The sequence below is a fragment of the Daphnia carinata genome, chromosome 4 (assembly GCF_022539665.2).
Source record: "Daphnia carinata strain CSIRO-1 chromosome 4, CSIRO_AGI_Dcar_HiC_V3, whole genome shotgun sequence".
Taxonomy (NCBI): Eukaryota; Metazoa; Arthropoda; class Branchiopoda; order Diplostraca; family Daphniidae; genus Daphnia; species Daphnia carinata.
Window position 1 is genome coordinate 4,751,752 of NC_081334.1, and position 14,792 is coordinate 4,766,543.

Sequence of the window (14,792 nt, forward strand, 5' to 3'; positions counted from 1 at the left end):
GAAGCTGTGTTGAGCTTAGTGACTGAGAACCTTTTCAACCATGGAGTGATGACAGGGATTTCGTAAGTTGGCTGACCCAACTTTCGACCTGATTCCTCGTAGCTGAAGGCCGTGTTTGGATGTAGGTGAGCTGACTGTCTAGTCAGGTATCTCTTTATCCTTTTAGCCTTATACTTTTAAAGAAAATTTTCTTTTTCAATTGAATAGAATTTTCTACGTATGCAATGTGGCTTGATTAAGTTAACTGGTTTCGTGTTGGCCAAAAGACAACTAGTATTTCATGCTTTGAACATGCTTGTGCCCATTAGAACAGTGATGATCTGGTTAAAAACGTCTGATCTGCTGTCAATGGCAAGTAAACACAAATAAACTAATTAATCGTTATTTTCTTCCACTTGGCAGCGTTAGCTTGGGCAATGGGATATTGTGAAACCTTCACTCGATGGGAGCAACGAAGCAATATTGAAGTACCACAGGAGGAGGTAAAACTGAAATGTAATTTAAAATAAATAGGTATCCGTCAAATGACTTAAGTCGTTTATTTAAAACAGCACACAAGCGAATATGAGGATTCCTTGCTGAAATGTCGGAAGAAAGCGGCATATAATGCAACTATTTAACGATGATTGGTACGTAAGTCATGTTGAATAATGGAAAAACAGGTAAATAAATGTAAAGCATTCTATCCCCCAGGTTGTTTTTTTTTTCTTAGTTAGGAATCATATGGAAGGAGCGATGGTAAATGGAGGATTTATTCCAACGGTTGGCTTCGGCCGTTGCAACTGTGTCTGGTTGTTATCAATTCTTATTTTTGGTCTAAACCCAATTGCTAAAGTGAGTGGCAACTGGATAATTGTGTTTCGTTGAGGTTGTGAATGCGCGGACAAATTGGACGAAGGTTGTCCACTCGGTTATTGTTCATGGAAGTGTTCGTTCAGTGAGTCTCCACCCCGGGATATTGGAGCAAAAGAACTGAAAGGGTATGTAATTTGAGTATGTATAAATGGAGTAAAGCTTGGTAAATTAAATAACTTTTTTTTTAAACGAATTTTCCTAGATGTTAGTGATCGATCGTGATTTAGGGAATTGCGAAATGGATGTAAAAGAATGGACGTGAAAAAGACGACGAAAGAGTACAGCGGCGCAACTTCTGAATGTTGCAATATGCAACTTACGCTTCCAATTCCGGATTGTGTTCCCGCAGCAAGATGGTTGAGCACGTTTCAAAGCGATTTTGCTTTATGTTACTTCTTATCTGTTGTAATATTTGCTTTTCTTTGTAAATGTGTGGAGTTATTAGCTTTTAAGTTGTAGAAAAAATTACACAGGGATGAGTGTTGAGGTGGTGGAGGGTAGTATGATGTAAATATGTAATTAATTTGTTCGGTTGATTGGGGTAGATTGTGCTAATCTATCCTAACTTGCATGGTTGTAAGGTTTGAATAGGAAGTTGTGTCAACTTAGTAAAGTTCCTGATTTTTGTTGGGTAAAGGTGAGTTGGGCAAGATTAAAGGATAATGAACGTTAACATCATTTATCCTGACACATCTACCACATGTTTGTTCCATACAGAAGGTAAATGTGTCCAAGTATCGCGAAATTTAATCGGAAAAAAAACATACAATATGTGCAGGTAAAAGGATAATTAAATTATAATAGCAGCGTATGTGCAGGTTATGTTCATAACGAACCAAATGTTGGTAAGTAAAACGAACTAAGGTAGGATGTTTTTATATGGATATAAACTATAAAGTGGCGGTGGTTTAATTATTTAACACCTTACTATATATAGCTAAATTAGCTTATTACCATGTTATTTCCAGATTGAATTCGCGCAGAATTTGCTATTATCGTCGAAGCAACCTAGCAGATTTTTGTTTAGTAAGAACACCTTAAAGCATGCATACCAATAAACTGACTAACATTTCATTTAGATTTGAAATTAAATCATCCTTTAATGGACAATATGATGGTCAAAAGATAAATAAATTGTTAGTCAAAAGATAAATAAATTGTCGGAATGAGCTCGCCATATTTTAGTTCCGCGAATAATCAACAATTAAACTAAGCGTTTTTATCAGTGTCCGCCAAACACTATCGCCATCTATTGGTACGACATTTAGTTGAACCATTTTAGACTGCAAAGAACCATGCATGCGTAGCAGAAAATTCCTTAAAAACAAATCCCCAACATTTTTGCGTCAAATCATATGTTAGCAACAAATACTAGCATTTAACAGTATCAAGCGTCGAATAAAAAATAAGGAGCAACTTTGTATCTGGAATTTCCACTGCAGACGGTCTCCTAAACACTATAGCCACCTATTGGTACGATATTCAGTTTTCTACATTGGGTTTCAGTTTTTAATACTTCAAATGCCATAAGATTCACGTGTAAAAGATAACAATTTTCGTAATCCTTGCTTAATTTAGTTTAAAATACATTATTCCGATGCGGAATTGAACGCTGATCACGAATATCGGCTTTGTTTTGACATTGGGCTTTAAAAAATGGAGAAAAACGAAGAAAATGACCGTGGGAAAATTGCCCCCAAAACCGTCAAAAATTGACCATCGTCGAAATTGCTTGAAAATTACAGAATATACTCCAAATGGAATACTGATTCCGAGAAAATTGCTATTTTTTTCATAACACCAACCGTTTTGGAAATACAACGAATTTAACAATTACTGGCGCGCCAGTACGCTCCAGCGCTAGCGTGACACATCAAAGTTATTCAATCCTATGTTTTTCCAAAATGGTTAATGTTATGACAAAAATAGCAATTTTCTCGGAATCAGCATTAAATTTTGAGTCTATTCTGTCATTTTCAAGCAATTCTAACGATGGTCAATTTTTGACGGTTTTGGCGGCAATTTTCCCACGGTCATTTTTTTCGTTTTTCTCCATTTTGTTAAGTTAAATGACAAAGCAAAGCCGATATTCGTGATCAGCGTTCAATTTCGCATCGGAATAATGTATTTTAAACTAAATTAAGCAAGGATTACGAAAATTGATATCTTTTACACGTGAACCTAATGGCATTTGAAGTATTAAAAACTGAATATCGTACCAATAGATGGCTATAGTGTTTGGGGGACCGTCAGCAGAAGAAATTCCTGATACAAAGTTGATACTTATTTTTTATTCGACGCTTGATACTGTTAAATGCTAGTATTTGGTGCTTACATATAATTTGACGCAAAAATGTTGGGGAAATGTTTTAGGGCATTTCCCGCTATTACAGTCATTCGTATCATTTTCGCAGCCGACTATGTCGGGCTTATTTTGTTTTATTTATGTGCGACTTTCATTTTTGGTTATATTTTAAGACAAAAGATGGCGCAGATGGACCTATGTTTTTTAATGACAAGTGAATCAGCAGTGTACTGTGAAACCGGTGTCTGATTATTTGTTTTATGTGTTACATTCCAAAGAAAAGTATAATAAAATCTAATGGTATGGTTCCTATTTTCTAGTTTTCATTCTTTCTGTGTACTTCAAGTGAATCACATTAAATGGAGTATTTCTGTGCAAAGATTACTCAGGTGTCAGCTGCCGTAGCCACAAGCTTCTGCAACTTATTACTTTACTTTCATCATGCTATTCGATTGTTCGTTGATAGGTATTCAATTTATATTTTGGCAGTCAGAATGCAATGCTTATGATTCTGCTTTTAAGACTTAGCTTATGAAACTTAAATTGCAGAGGATGCTGATGGTGAAGGAAGATCATGAACGACACAAGTCAAATGCGTTGAAACATCATAATTTCATTCTGCTACACGTTGTCCATTGGCCGTGTCCCGTCATGTCAGAGAAACACAGCATATGTGGTTTTGCAAACCCGGAACCATCACCATTTCCCCAGTCTTCTCATCATATCTACTGAGGGGCTCAAGCGGCAATATTTTGTATTGAAGAGTGAGGTATTATACTTATATTTTGGCAGTCAGTATGAAATAAATGTGACTTTGCCTTTTTTTAGCTTGTGGAATTAAAAGTGCAAAGAATGCTGGCCCTGAAGGATGGTCACCAATGAAACAAAACTATGAATTGCAATTCAGCATGACATTGTTACTCTCTTGGACCACTCATCGTTTCCTGTAAGTTTTAATCTGGTAAAAAGCAGCCTGCTTCTCTATGTGTCAACGGTTAACAACCACTATTTCAGCAGGCCGCCTTTTCATTGCTACCTTCCAGCCAACAGATATCCTTCCTCCAGTCTTCGCCCGTCGCCCCGTCTTCGCCTCGCCCGTCTTCTTCTCGCCCGTCTTCGCCTCGCCCGTCGCCACGTCTTCGCCTCGCCCGTCGCCCCGTCATCGCCTCGCCCGTCGCCCCGTCATCGCCTCGTCCGTTGCCTCGTGGTCGCCACGTCATCGCCTCGAGATCGCCACGTCATCGCCTCGAGGTCGCACGTCATCGCATGGTCTTTGTGGTATCGTTGTATATTTTTGTTTAATTGTGTAGTACTAATTAACTCGTTGGCTGCCACGCCCTTTTTCTCCCCTTTTTGTTTTAGCTTTATAGGGACGGGCCGCGCTGTTCTGCCTCATAGCCTATATGTCATGAGGTGGAGCAGTTGCCACTGCCCAAGATTCGCCGTAAGGCGCTGTAGGCAACGCACCAGAGGGACTCCCTTTGCCCGATGTGTGGTGGAGACCTGGGGTGTGCGTTCCCACAACGGTCTCCATCATCATGTCAGCCCAGACTTGTCAGCGGACAGTCCCCCTTGGTCGCTATCCTTCCGATAGCGACGTAGTTAATGTAGATTTAGTGGCGTGGCAGCCAACCTGTTAGTTAGTTATTTATGTATGTATGTGTTGTATTGTATTTTATTTTTTAATGTAAATATAAGTGGTGGACTTGAGGGTGGATGGAGGGACAATAAAAAATATATATATTTACTTGAATTGAGTTTTTTTTTAGAAATATATCTATCATCTGTAGTGGGGATCGAACCCTTAACCTTTAGCATACCAGTCCAATGCTTTACTATTATGCCAATTACAGTGTTACAAACAAAAAATTTTCTTCCTAAATATCCTTGTTTGTAATGCAAAGGTAGATAGGCTTTAAAAATTGGATCATTTCATGTATTGTACTAGGTAGCTCAATGTTAGAGCGATTGACTAATATGTAAAAGGTTTGAAGTTCGAATCCCAGTATAATGGAAACGATTAACCATTGGAAACAACGCTTCCCTTCACGGGCGGCAATAACAATGAAGGTAAACTGAGAAAGCTAAAAAAAAAAAAACAAGTTGATAAATTTAATGTGTAAACACAGCGAAAACAGACAATGAAAGAAATAAATTTTGCAAAAAATATTTTATAAAAAAAATTTTATTGACAATTCTCTGCACATTACAATTATTTTTGCAACTTTAAAAGGGCATAATATCCCTTTCAATAATTGCCGTCAACCCAGGCAGGGGGAGACACTGCCTTGTTGACCCACCGGGGAGATTACCCGGTGATTGGCTAAGAGAAGCCGGAAGAAGAGCTGAAGATTTGGAACATTTTATTACAGGAGCGATTAACCTTTAGTTCGGATTTGTGGGTAGCCACGTCGCCCTCCGTGAACACATCATCGGACTAAGCGGACCCCCACGTCCCCTTTCCGGCCAGAGCCCTCCAAACCTCGGTATATGTTATTTTTATATATACCGTGCAGTAGGGGCATGACCCCCTACGGGCTTATTAAAAATCTAGGGGAAACGGGGCCACAGAAAGAAGGGAGCCCAGATATGCACTTCAATTTTTGAATTTTAAATACCGTTTGGGGAATATATATAAAGTGTAAAAATTCCATGTCTTCCATCCAATAGTCACAGTTTATTCAACGTCTTGCCCCAAACCAAGAACATTTACAGAGCCAGTGTTACTCGTCACCTTAATAGAAAACAAACATTAACTATTGAACAGAAAATTATGTAGGTTTGATACAGTTAGCAAAAATTGCTTCATGTTTACTTACAAGTCCCTTTCTACGAAGATGAGTTTAGGCTTTGAAAGGTTATTTCAAACTGCAACTACAGGAAAACCATCTGACTCTTGATCACCAAATAAATCCAAGTTCCCCTGTGCCCTAGAAAGGTTTTCGCGTTTTATTAGAATGTTAATGCAATTCTATATAAATCTCCTACCACGTTGAAAATGACTTTTTTCCATCAAGCTGGTGCCAACATCAGTTCTTTAAATATAGCATATCAAACAAAACCTGGTAATGAAGCAGAACTTTTCACTAAGCTATTAATAGCGTGGTGTGCTGCACAACAGGTTTTCACCAAGAACTAGTGCTTTTACCTTTTAGAATTCAACTGCACATTGGTAACCATCCTAAGGAGAAAAATGATTGTGAAAATATGGCACACTTGGCGATATACTGGGATTCGGCAAAACATTTCCAATTCGCGAGGCAACCATTATTATGGCAACCAAACTCGATGTAGCCCTTTGACAACGAACAAATTGACAGTTCAGTAGAGTACTCAGTAACAAGCAATTCCTCCGCTAGATGTCTTCTAAATATAGGTGCTTTAAAAAATAAACAATTTTTGGTTTCATGGTCACCAAAAATACTTGTTGCAAATATGTTCGTTTTTGCTTCTGCAAGTGTAAATGGAATCAATGTCAAGTGTTCCATGGCTATAAGGATAGGAGGTATTCAAAAGGCCTAAAATAAATGTTTTATAGCATTAACCTAGAGAAAAAAGTTAACAATAGAATGGGCAACATTACCAACCAATCACCAGACAAGGCAAAAAATTCTTCAAAGCAACTACAAAGCTACATGGCTGCCAATATGTACTGCTCCTATTTATGATAACAATGTATGAAAGGTAGTAACAGCAAATGGTTTTACTGCTGTTTTGTTTCTAACCTGACCTTAAAATGCAAACCTCTCATTTTCTTTTCGAGGAAGATTGAATTTTCTGTCCTACGTGTTTCTGTCAAGGACTGTGGGGTCCACCGTTACAAGACTCTTCATCAGCAAGAATCTTTTCTCAGTGCTCAGGATCTGCAAATGTTGTGAATGAAAAATTGTTTATTAAAAATAATTTTCCAAGTATTATTGAACAACTTGCTTAACCAAGGAAATGAACAATGTTTGTCTCCACAATCCTGACATGATTGAAATGACAAGCTTTGTTTATTTCATTAATTCAAATTTTTTTAAAAAGTACAAAGCCCGACTGCATGGTAGTGCAGTTTGGCTTGATGCCTTTTTTAAAAACCAAGGGGTAGCAATAACTATTATCTCAATGTTCCTGTCTTACTTACTTTTAATGACACGAGTTACCATCCCTGATAGCAAGCAAATAAACTCTTGTGTTCATGGTATAAGAAGAAATAATGGCCAAGAATAATGCAATATTGAAAGAATGATATTACCACACATTTATGATCCTTCATAATGGCCATCTAGCATAGAAATGAAAGAACAGGGGCCAAAGCACCACAATGTCTTGTTCACAACTTGTGATATTCCCTAAAATTTAAAAAGAAACACATGACAACATGAAAAGAATTACTTCTTAATAATGTCCCATTCATTTTGTAATTTGAAAAGGAGTTTCAAATATCGTAGGTATTCTCAAACTAAAGTTTCTTGTGGAACAAAGTTTTTGTTAGAATTAGAAAAAATGTCTTTGGTTAACAAGGTTTTCTTGATGAAACATTCACTGAAATATTACTTCACCAATTCTTCCTGATGTGTCCAATATTTCGCCCGTCAGATGCAAACCACATGTTTCACACACGACAATGAACTAGCAAATGATGACTAATAGCGGTTCAAAAAACTCAAACAACGTTGCCACATATTTCAAAATGGGCGGCGAATTCAAATTAAGATACAACTTTTTAGTTTTCTCTCGCACAGGAAGATACTATGCAAAAAGCAAATTAAAACAAGGAGATGGCTGGTTGTCTTTAGGGTTTACAATGGTAAGTTTTTACTGTAAGGGAATTTACATGTCTCGCGGTGAATTTGCTGGCTTTTAATGCCGCCTTCATGAAAAAATGTTTAATTAATGTAAAGTCAGGAACTTTACTAATTTAACCCAACTTCCTATTCAAACCTTACCCCATGCAAGTTAGAATTGATTAACACCACCTACCCCAATCTGCCGAACAAATTATGTCATATTTACATCCTACTACCCTCCACCACCCCCTCAACACTCATCTCTGTGTAATTTTTATCTAGACCTTAAAAGCTAATAACTCCACACATTTACAAAGAAAAGCAAATATTAAAACAGATCAGAACTAACATAAAGCAAAATCACTGAGAAACGTTCTCAACCATCTTGTTGCGTTAGGGTAGTTTGTTGCGAATTGGTTTTAGACCAAAAATAAGAGTTGATAATAACCAATCTAAGTTGCAACGGCCGAAGTCAACCATTGGAATAAATCCTCCATTTACATTGCTCGTTCCAAATGATTCCTAACAAAGCCAAAAACAACCTGGGTGATAGAATGCTTTACATTTATTTACTGTTTTTCTGAAGTTCCATTTTATTCTTTTTTTTCCATTATTCAACATGACCTACGTACCAATCATCGTTAAATAATTGCATTATTTGCCGCTTTTTTTCGACATTTCAGCAAGGAATCCTCGCATTCGCATGTGTGCTGTTTTAAATAAGCGACTTAAATCATTTCACTGAAATTTATTTATTTTAAATTACATTTCACTGTTACCTTCTCCTGTGGTACTTCAGTATTGCTTTACGTGGCTCCCATCAAATGAATCATTCACAATATCCCATTGCCAAAGATAACACTGTCAATTTGAAGAAAATAATGATTAATTAGTTTATTTGCGTTTACTTATTAACAATATTCCTCAACCATAAAACGGTCCGAACCCAGAAAATGTTTTGCCAACCTGTTGTTGAGTTGAGGATTCGAGTAACAAGTTGTTAATCCAATTGAATAAGCTATATTATATTTTCCATGTAATACCTTGAAAATTCTTCCGCACATGATGAAGCTGGGACAGGTATAGCAGTGTAAATTCCTCATCACCATAATTCCCACTTGCGAACTGCTCATCCACAGGTTCACATTGCCTTGTATATGAATAGAAAAGAATTACATTGTAGAATAACTTTTACAATTGATGTGATTCATCTACTTTACTTACACCAAGGTTAGCTCATCATCAGATTTTCTTGTCTTTCAAGACTACATCAGACAAGGCAGAGTACTTAATATTACATTATTGTTTTCTTCTTACATGCATAAAAAATGCGATTATCTTATTAATTACCTTATTTTCGTACTTAAACTCAATGGAGTTTCGAATACTTGGATCGATGAACAAGACATCCTTCGTCCATCCGAATAATGGACCTAATGTGCCCCTATGTGTCTAAGCGCGCCCAAATATAAGTTATCTAACGAACCAATGAAAACGAGGCTATTATAGCAGGTGGGTGTTTAGTAGCCAATGACACAAGTCGAACTACTCCATACTACGGCATCATACTACGACTGTTATGCATACTGATTTGCGTGTAACGCCCCTGGTGGCGATCGGTTATTGACCATACTGGTTAAAAAAATAAACAATTTAAAAAAGAAATCATCATAATTTAACATTTAAACAGTGCATATTTTTTTAGCTATAATTTCTAAATGCTACGAAAGGATAATATGATATTCGAATAGCCAGCTAAAACGGAACTACTACAACTTCGACAATTTTGGCGCGGAAAAAGTAAACTTTCTTTTGTTTTTGACGTCCTCATTTCTTCTTCTGAATAGCTATGTAATGCAAACAATCCAGGAACTGAGTTTGTCGAACAATCAAAATTTATCTTGGACATTTACATAAAAAGAAATGGAACATAATCATGCAAAGCACCTTCTTCCAAATGCTAGTTTTAATTGTTGTGGTTACGTAGATATATTTGGTCAATTTTTTGAAACTGTTATTTTACAGATCAACGGCAGGGATCTTATTCACCACCTGAAGAGCTAAAAATTAAATAAGGTATTGCTTTTGATTACTTCTGCTGGTAACTTTTATGTTCCTAGTTAAGATGCAGCTTTTATCAAAAAGGGTTCAAGGTAACAACTAACTTTCTTTCTTCTTTCCAAAAGAGCTGCTTAGGAAGTTAATTGCAGTAACAAAGATGTGTCATCACAGTAGAATAAATGTAAAAGCGTGTTCTTCAGCCCAATAAGTGTCTCGCAATATACCACTACTGAACAATTTTGAGCTGATGATACCTGGTATTATCGCTTTCCTTGGTCTGCGCAGAATCTTGGATGTGATAGTGTATTCATCTTTGGTCCAATGAAATGAAAAAAAACTCATTAAGGTATACCAAGAAAATGCTAGAATATAATTAGTATGCAAACCTGTCTAGAATCCCCATCATATTCCAAAACATCCGGAATCCCAGAGACAAATAATTGCACTTGACACGTTGATATAGGAAAGAAAACATGTAGGATGGAGTCTTCTTTGACTTCCTTTCAACAGCAGCACGTTGTAGACAAATGGAAATCAGTGCACACCATCCAGCAATCGATTGCAGTTGTGTGTTCCAGCTTTCGACAATCATGGAATTGTGTTCTCCTTCTTTGTTTTCCACTGTCACTGCCATTTACAAAACTCAAGCCACATTATTTTGCATAAAGAGGGAAAAAAAAGGTTAGGAGTAGTCTTTGTTCTTCCCACTGGTTTTTCTCACTCAACCACTGAAGAATTAAAGATAAAACTTTACTGTTAGCCGATGTAAGATTCATGTAATACAAGCCGTTTATCTGAAATGATGGTAGGATTCACTGATGTTTGCGGCAAAGCACGTCAAGGGTTAGCTACAAATTCAACTTTCATAAGATGAATAAGGTTCTCTTTAATGATAATTCTATCTTAAATAATATTACCTATATTCTTCTTGAGATTAAGCACATCCTCTGCTACATGCACATTACTACATCCTTACCCTCACACATTAAGGGAGGTCTCAAATAAAACACTAAGAATTGGGCTACACACACAATAAAGTGCTATTGCCAATCAATATACACGGGAAATTTTGTAACAAAATGGCGGCATTCCATAAACCATACTTGCAACATATAAATACATTCATTAGCAGCCCTAACAGTGTTTCCACTTTCCGCAAAGTGGTATCCCTAGAACGTTGCCAGACTGGGGACATAAATCCCTATTTAAAAAAAAATAAAATCCCCAGAAAAATCCCTGTTACTTTCTGACATAGCCTACTATAATAACGGCCTGTCAGCGCGCAATACCTCCAGCGCCTAAAACTGCATAGGGGCGTTATACCCCAAACCGAGCTCCACTTTCCACTGTTTGGTAACGAATGCAGAATTGAAATGTGTGGGAAAAACAGTGGAAAGTGGAACCTAGCGCCGCGCGTGGCCAGCTTACGGTAGGAAAGGGAAAAAAGAAATCACTGAGGCTAGATTCGGACTCGGTTCTCCAGCTTATATTTAGCTTGTTATATTGTTATATAGCTTATATATAGCTTGTTCTCTGCCTCGCCAATAAATAATATTACCAAACATTCTCTATTTGCAGCTACTTACAAAACCACTCTTTCATGCTTGAACTTCATCAACAACAACAACTTGGCAACACACATATAAGCTGTACGTGTGTTAGATACAAAAAGGAACAACAAAAACTTACGGGTATCGAATTGGGTCACACAGCCCGATTATTAGCTGCCAGCATCCATGAACCTAGTGGCCATGGGGAGGCTTACGAACAATCTACGAGCTCCGATTACCTCTTTTCTACCTTTCAGCTTTTGGGTCGATTTTCAAGGTAGTGAACAGTTCTACAGATCTGGCAAGTTTTTTTTTGCCATGGGGGGGGAGAAGAAGGTCAATGGTACGCCACACAGTGGCATCTAGCGGAGGTAGAGTGAGGTAAATGGTACGCCGCACAGCGACATCTGGCGGAGGTAGAAGTGACATCTGAGTGAGGAGAAGTGATAAGTGGTACGCCATCTATTGGTCAGTAAACACAGTTTGTAATGAATTAAGTCACATGACATTGTGATAAGAGGCAAGGAAATGACTCGGAAATGGAAATATGTCACTGTCTATTTTCAATAACCATTTGTTTAGCACCAGTAGGTAAGGAAAATTTGATTTGCATTTTGTCATTTTCCAGGGTTTTGCTGAGTGAATATGCAGTTTTTCAAGATAACTGCAAATGTCAGTCCCATAATCAGGAGATTTTTGGCTGACATCTTTACTACGTGAACTTTAGAAGGCCTTGTTATACAAAAGGGCGTCCCATGGAGAAACTGGGCTTCATTAATGATTCAAGTATTGATTTTACAACTCAAATGTTAATGTTTGTATTTCTTTTATTCAGACTCAGAGAACAGCCTGGTTGCCAACTTTTAGCCATTGCGTTGCAATGAATGTATTTATAATCCAGAATCAACACTCACAAATGCAAAAATACAGAAAGGAAAGTTCCAAATGATAAGCCCGTCAGTGTTGTTAAAAGAGTATGGATATTTTGGTCCAACTCGCACACATGGTGTGTTCCAAGTAAAGTGTGTAGGTGAATACTTGTGGAAAATGTAATCCAAGCCTTCCATGTTGTATTTGTTTCATTTAAAGCGAAGCACAAAAATTGGTTCAAATCTTTTCTGTGGCCACATTTTACCTTGATATTAATTTCTCTTTCATTCCAGGCTCCATGATGACATTTTGCAGCTTACCGTAAAAGATGTCCAGGCATTATATTTCCCTGTTTGAATCAACTCATGAGAATCTTGAAAACAAGCTAAGCCAAGAGAAGAAAATTGGGAGAAAAAAGAACTAAAGCCCAGGTTTGTTTCAAATTTTTAGTAGCAATGAACATGAAGATGTGGTCAGTAAATCTATAGTTTTCTCCATGTCATTATGGATGTCCAGTCTTACAACAGGATTTGACCAAAATTTTGAGGTGGAGACAATTTTAAGTTGAGTGATGACGGTGAAGAAACTATATAGGTAACCATATTGTTTTGTTTTTATTAAAACTTCACCATGTCATTTTCAAGAGATATTTTTTTTTGTTTTTAGGTAGTTCTACGGATGTGTAGAGAATGGTGGTTGCAGGGCAGGAGAGTCATTCTTTTATACAGTACCTTTCCATGTTTATTATAAATTGTCTTTTACCCGCTTAATGTAGCTGGGACATGAAATATTGGAATTGTAGTGGTAGGATATTTGGCTTACTATGTCTAGTTTTATTTAAATTCTATATATTCAATTCCATAATTAATTGTATTATTATAATAGTATCATGTTTTATTACAGGCTGACCAGAATTACAAACACATTGTTGCAGCAGTCTTTCAACGATCATTGTTTTACAGTGCACAGAATATTTTGGCTTAGCATAACATTACTTTGGAAACACAGGTCTGTTTTAAATTCTCAACTAGAAACAATGAACATCAAGATTTTATAGTTTTCTTCATGTTATTATAGATGCCCAATCTTCCAACAGGATTTGATCGAAATGTAGGTGGAGACCTTTCCATTGTTATTATTATAAATCTTGAATTTGACAGGAAATATTGCACTTTTAATAAGTATTTGCCAGGAAATATTGCAATGTTGTTAACCAATTGGACACTATCCTGTTTGTGAAAACAGTTATTGTCTAGTCTTATCCGAAAATTATTTTTGGGTAATTATATTTTAATTATTTTTCTGTTTAACTTATTATTATATTTATATTTTATTTATCTAGATTTATTGTTTGTATTGTTGGTCACCAGAGTTACAAACACATTTGATTGCGCGTTGGGAGTCTTTCAATGGAATTGTAGTGACAGAACATCTGCCCGGTCGTGGACAAAGATACTTTTTTCTGGGTAATTGTATGTTTTGTTAAATATTTATCTAGTCTATTGAATGAGAAGGAATTTTGTTATAATGTCATTATTTTAATACAGACTGACCAAATATTAAAACACATCAGTGAAGACTTGTAAAGCATTGATCTTTCAGTGAACAGATTTAAGGTTAGGATACCATCAGATGATGTAATACTTACTCAGAATCGGAACGTGTTGAAATATTAAGTTGAACCACTTTTTCTGTAATGGCATTGATAAGACTGTCGATAACTAATAATTTCTATTTACATTCAGGAATAGCAGGTGAGTAATGCTATATAATGTACAAGTTTTCGGGATGACCACCAGCAATAATAAAATCTAGTAGACACAGTGAACACACAGTATGGTACTATAAATGTTTTAAATAATTAGTGGTACTTAACAATTTTCAATTCCTCATTTGATGCAGTTTGAAAGGCAGCCAGAGTATACACTTCAGCACCTACACACACACGGATTGGAAAACAGTCATTCCTTATAGTAATGGAATACTAGTGGTAACAGTTTGATTTAATTAAGAATTAGTCGACTAACAGATTTAGAACTAATTTAATCGATGTCATGCCGAGAGGAAGTGCTGTGCAAATCGTAACCAGTTTAAACGGGGGTGCCAAACAGTGACATCTAGCGGGGGAAAAGTGAGTAAGTAAACGCGGTGTGCCACGATCAAAGAAGATCGGGGCCGAACGCTGGTCTTAAGTTAAGTACGCCGTCCATTTTGAAACGTGTTGCAACGCGGCCTGAGTTTTGAATGACCGGATGAAAAATCACCATTTTCTAGTTCTTTGTCGTGTGCGGTACTGATGACGTGTAACTGACGCGCGAAATATTGGACATATGAGGTAGGTATTGTTAAAGAGTGAAAAATGTCAAAAATATAAATAAT

The 14,792-nt window shown here is 36.8% G+C and overlaps 4 long non-coding RNA genes across 7 annotated transcripts; 1 reads left to right on the top strand and 3 right to left on the bottom strand.

The window, feature by feature from the left end:
* Positions 1 to 10: 10 nt before the first annotated feature.
* LOC130695454 (uncharacterized) lies at positions 11 to 1,376 on the top strand. Of its 3 annotated transcripts, none has more exons than XR_009002395.1 (5): positions 11 to 125; positions 208 to 482; positions 552 to 629; positions 694 to 980; positions 1,058 to 1,376. It is a non-coding gene; the product is annotated as an uncharacterized LOC130695454 (long non-coding RNA). The 3 variants fall into 3 exon arrangements; XR_009002394.1 differs by having other exon boundaries at positions 33 to 146; XR_009002397.1 differs by having other exon boundaries at positions 33 to 146; positions 713 to 980.
* Positions 1,377 to 5,810: 4,434 nt separating this feature from the next.
* On the bottom strand, positions 5,811 to 6,658 carry LOC130695611 (uncharacterized). Its single transcript, XR_009002435.2, has 4 exons — positions 6,309 to 6,658; positions 6,149 to 6,222; positions 5,980 to 6,090; positions 5,811 to 5,894 (listed from the first exon to the last, which is right to left on the bottom strand). It is a non-coding gene; the product is annotated as an uncharacterized LOC130695611 (long non-coding RNA).
* A 998-nt stretch (positions 6,659 to 7,656) lies between these two features.
* Positions 7,657 to 9,536, bottom strand: LOC130695541 (uncharacterized). 2 transcript variants are annotated; one of them, XR_009002423.1, is made up of 7 exons: positions 9,283 to 9,536; positions 9,157 to 9,197; positions 8,976 to 9,082; positions 8,862 to 8,898; positions 8,712 to 8,793; positions 8,565 to 8,642; positions 7,657 to 8,454 (listed from the first exon to the last, which is right to left on the bottom strand). It is a non-coding gene; the product is annotated as an uncharacterized LOC130695541 (long non-coding RNA). The 2 variants fall into 2 exon arrangements; XR_009002422.2 differs by lacking the exon at positions 7,657 to 8,454 and having other exon boundaries at positions 8,507 to 8,642.
* A 273-nt stretch (positions 9,537 to 9,809) lies between these two features.
* LOC130695468 (uncharacterized) lies at positions 9,810 to 11,119 on the bottom strand. The gene is made up of 3 exons (XR_009002402.2): positions 10,911 to 11,119; positions 10,380 to 10,841; positions 9,810 to 10,304 (listed from the first exon to the last, which is right to left on the bottom strand). It is a non-coding gene; the product is annotated as an uncharacterized LOC130695468 (long non-coding RNA).
* Between the last annotated feature and the right edge of the window lie 3,673 nt (positions 11,120 to 14,792).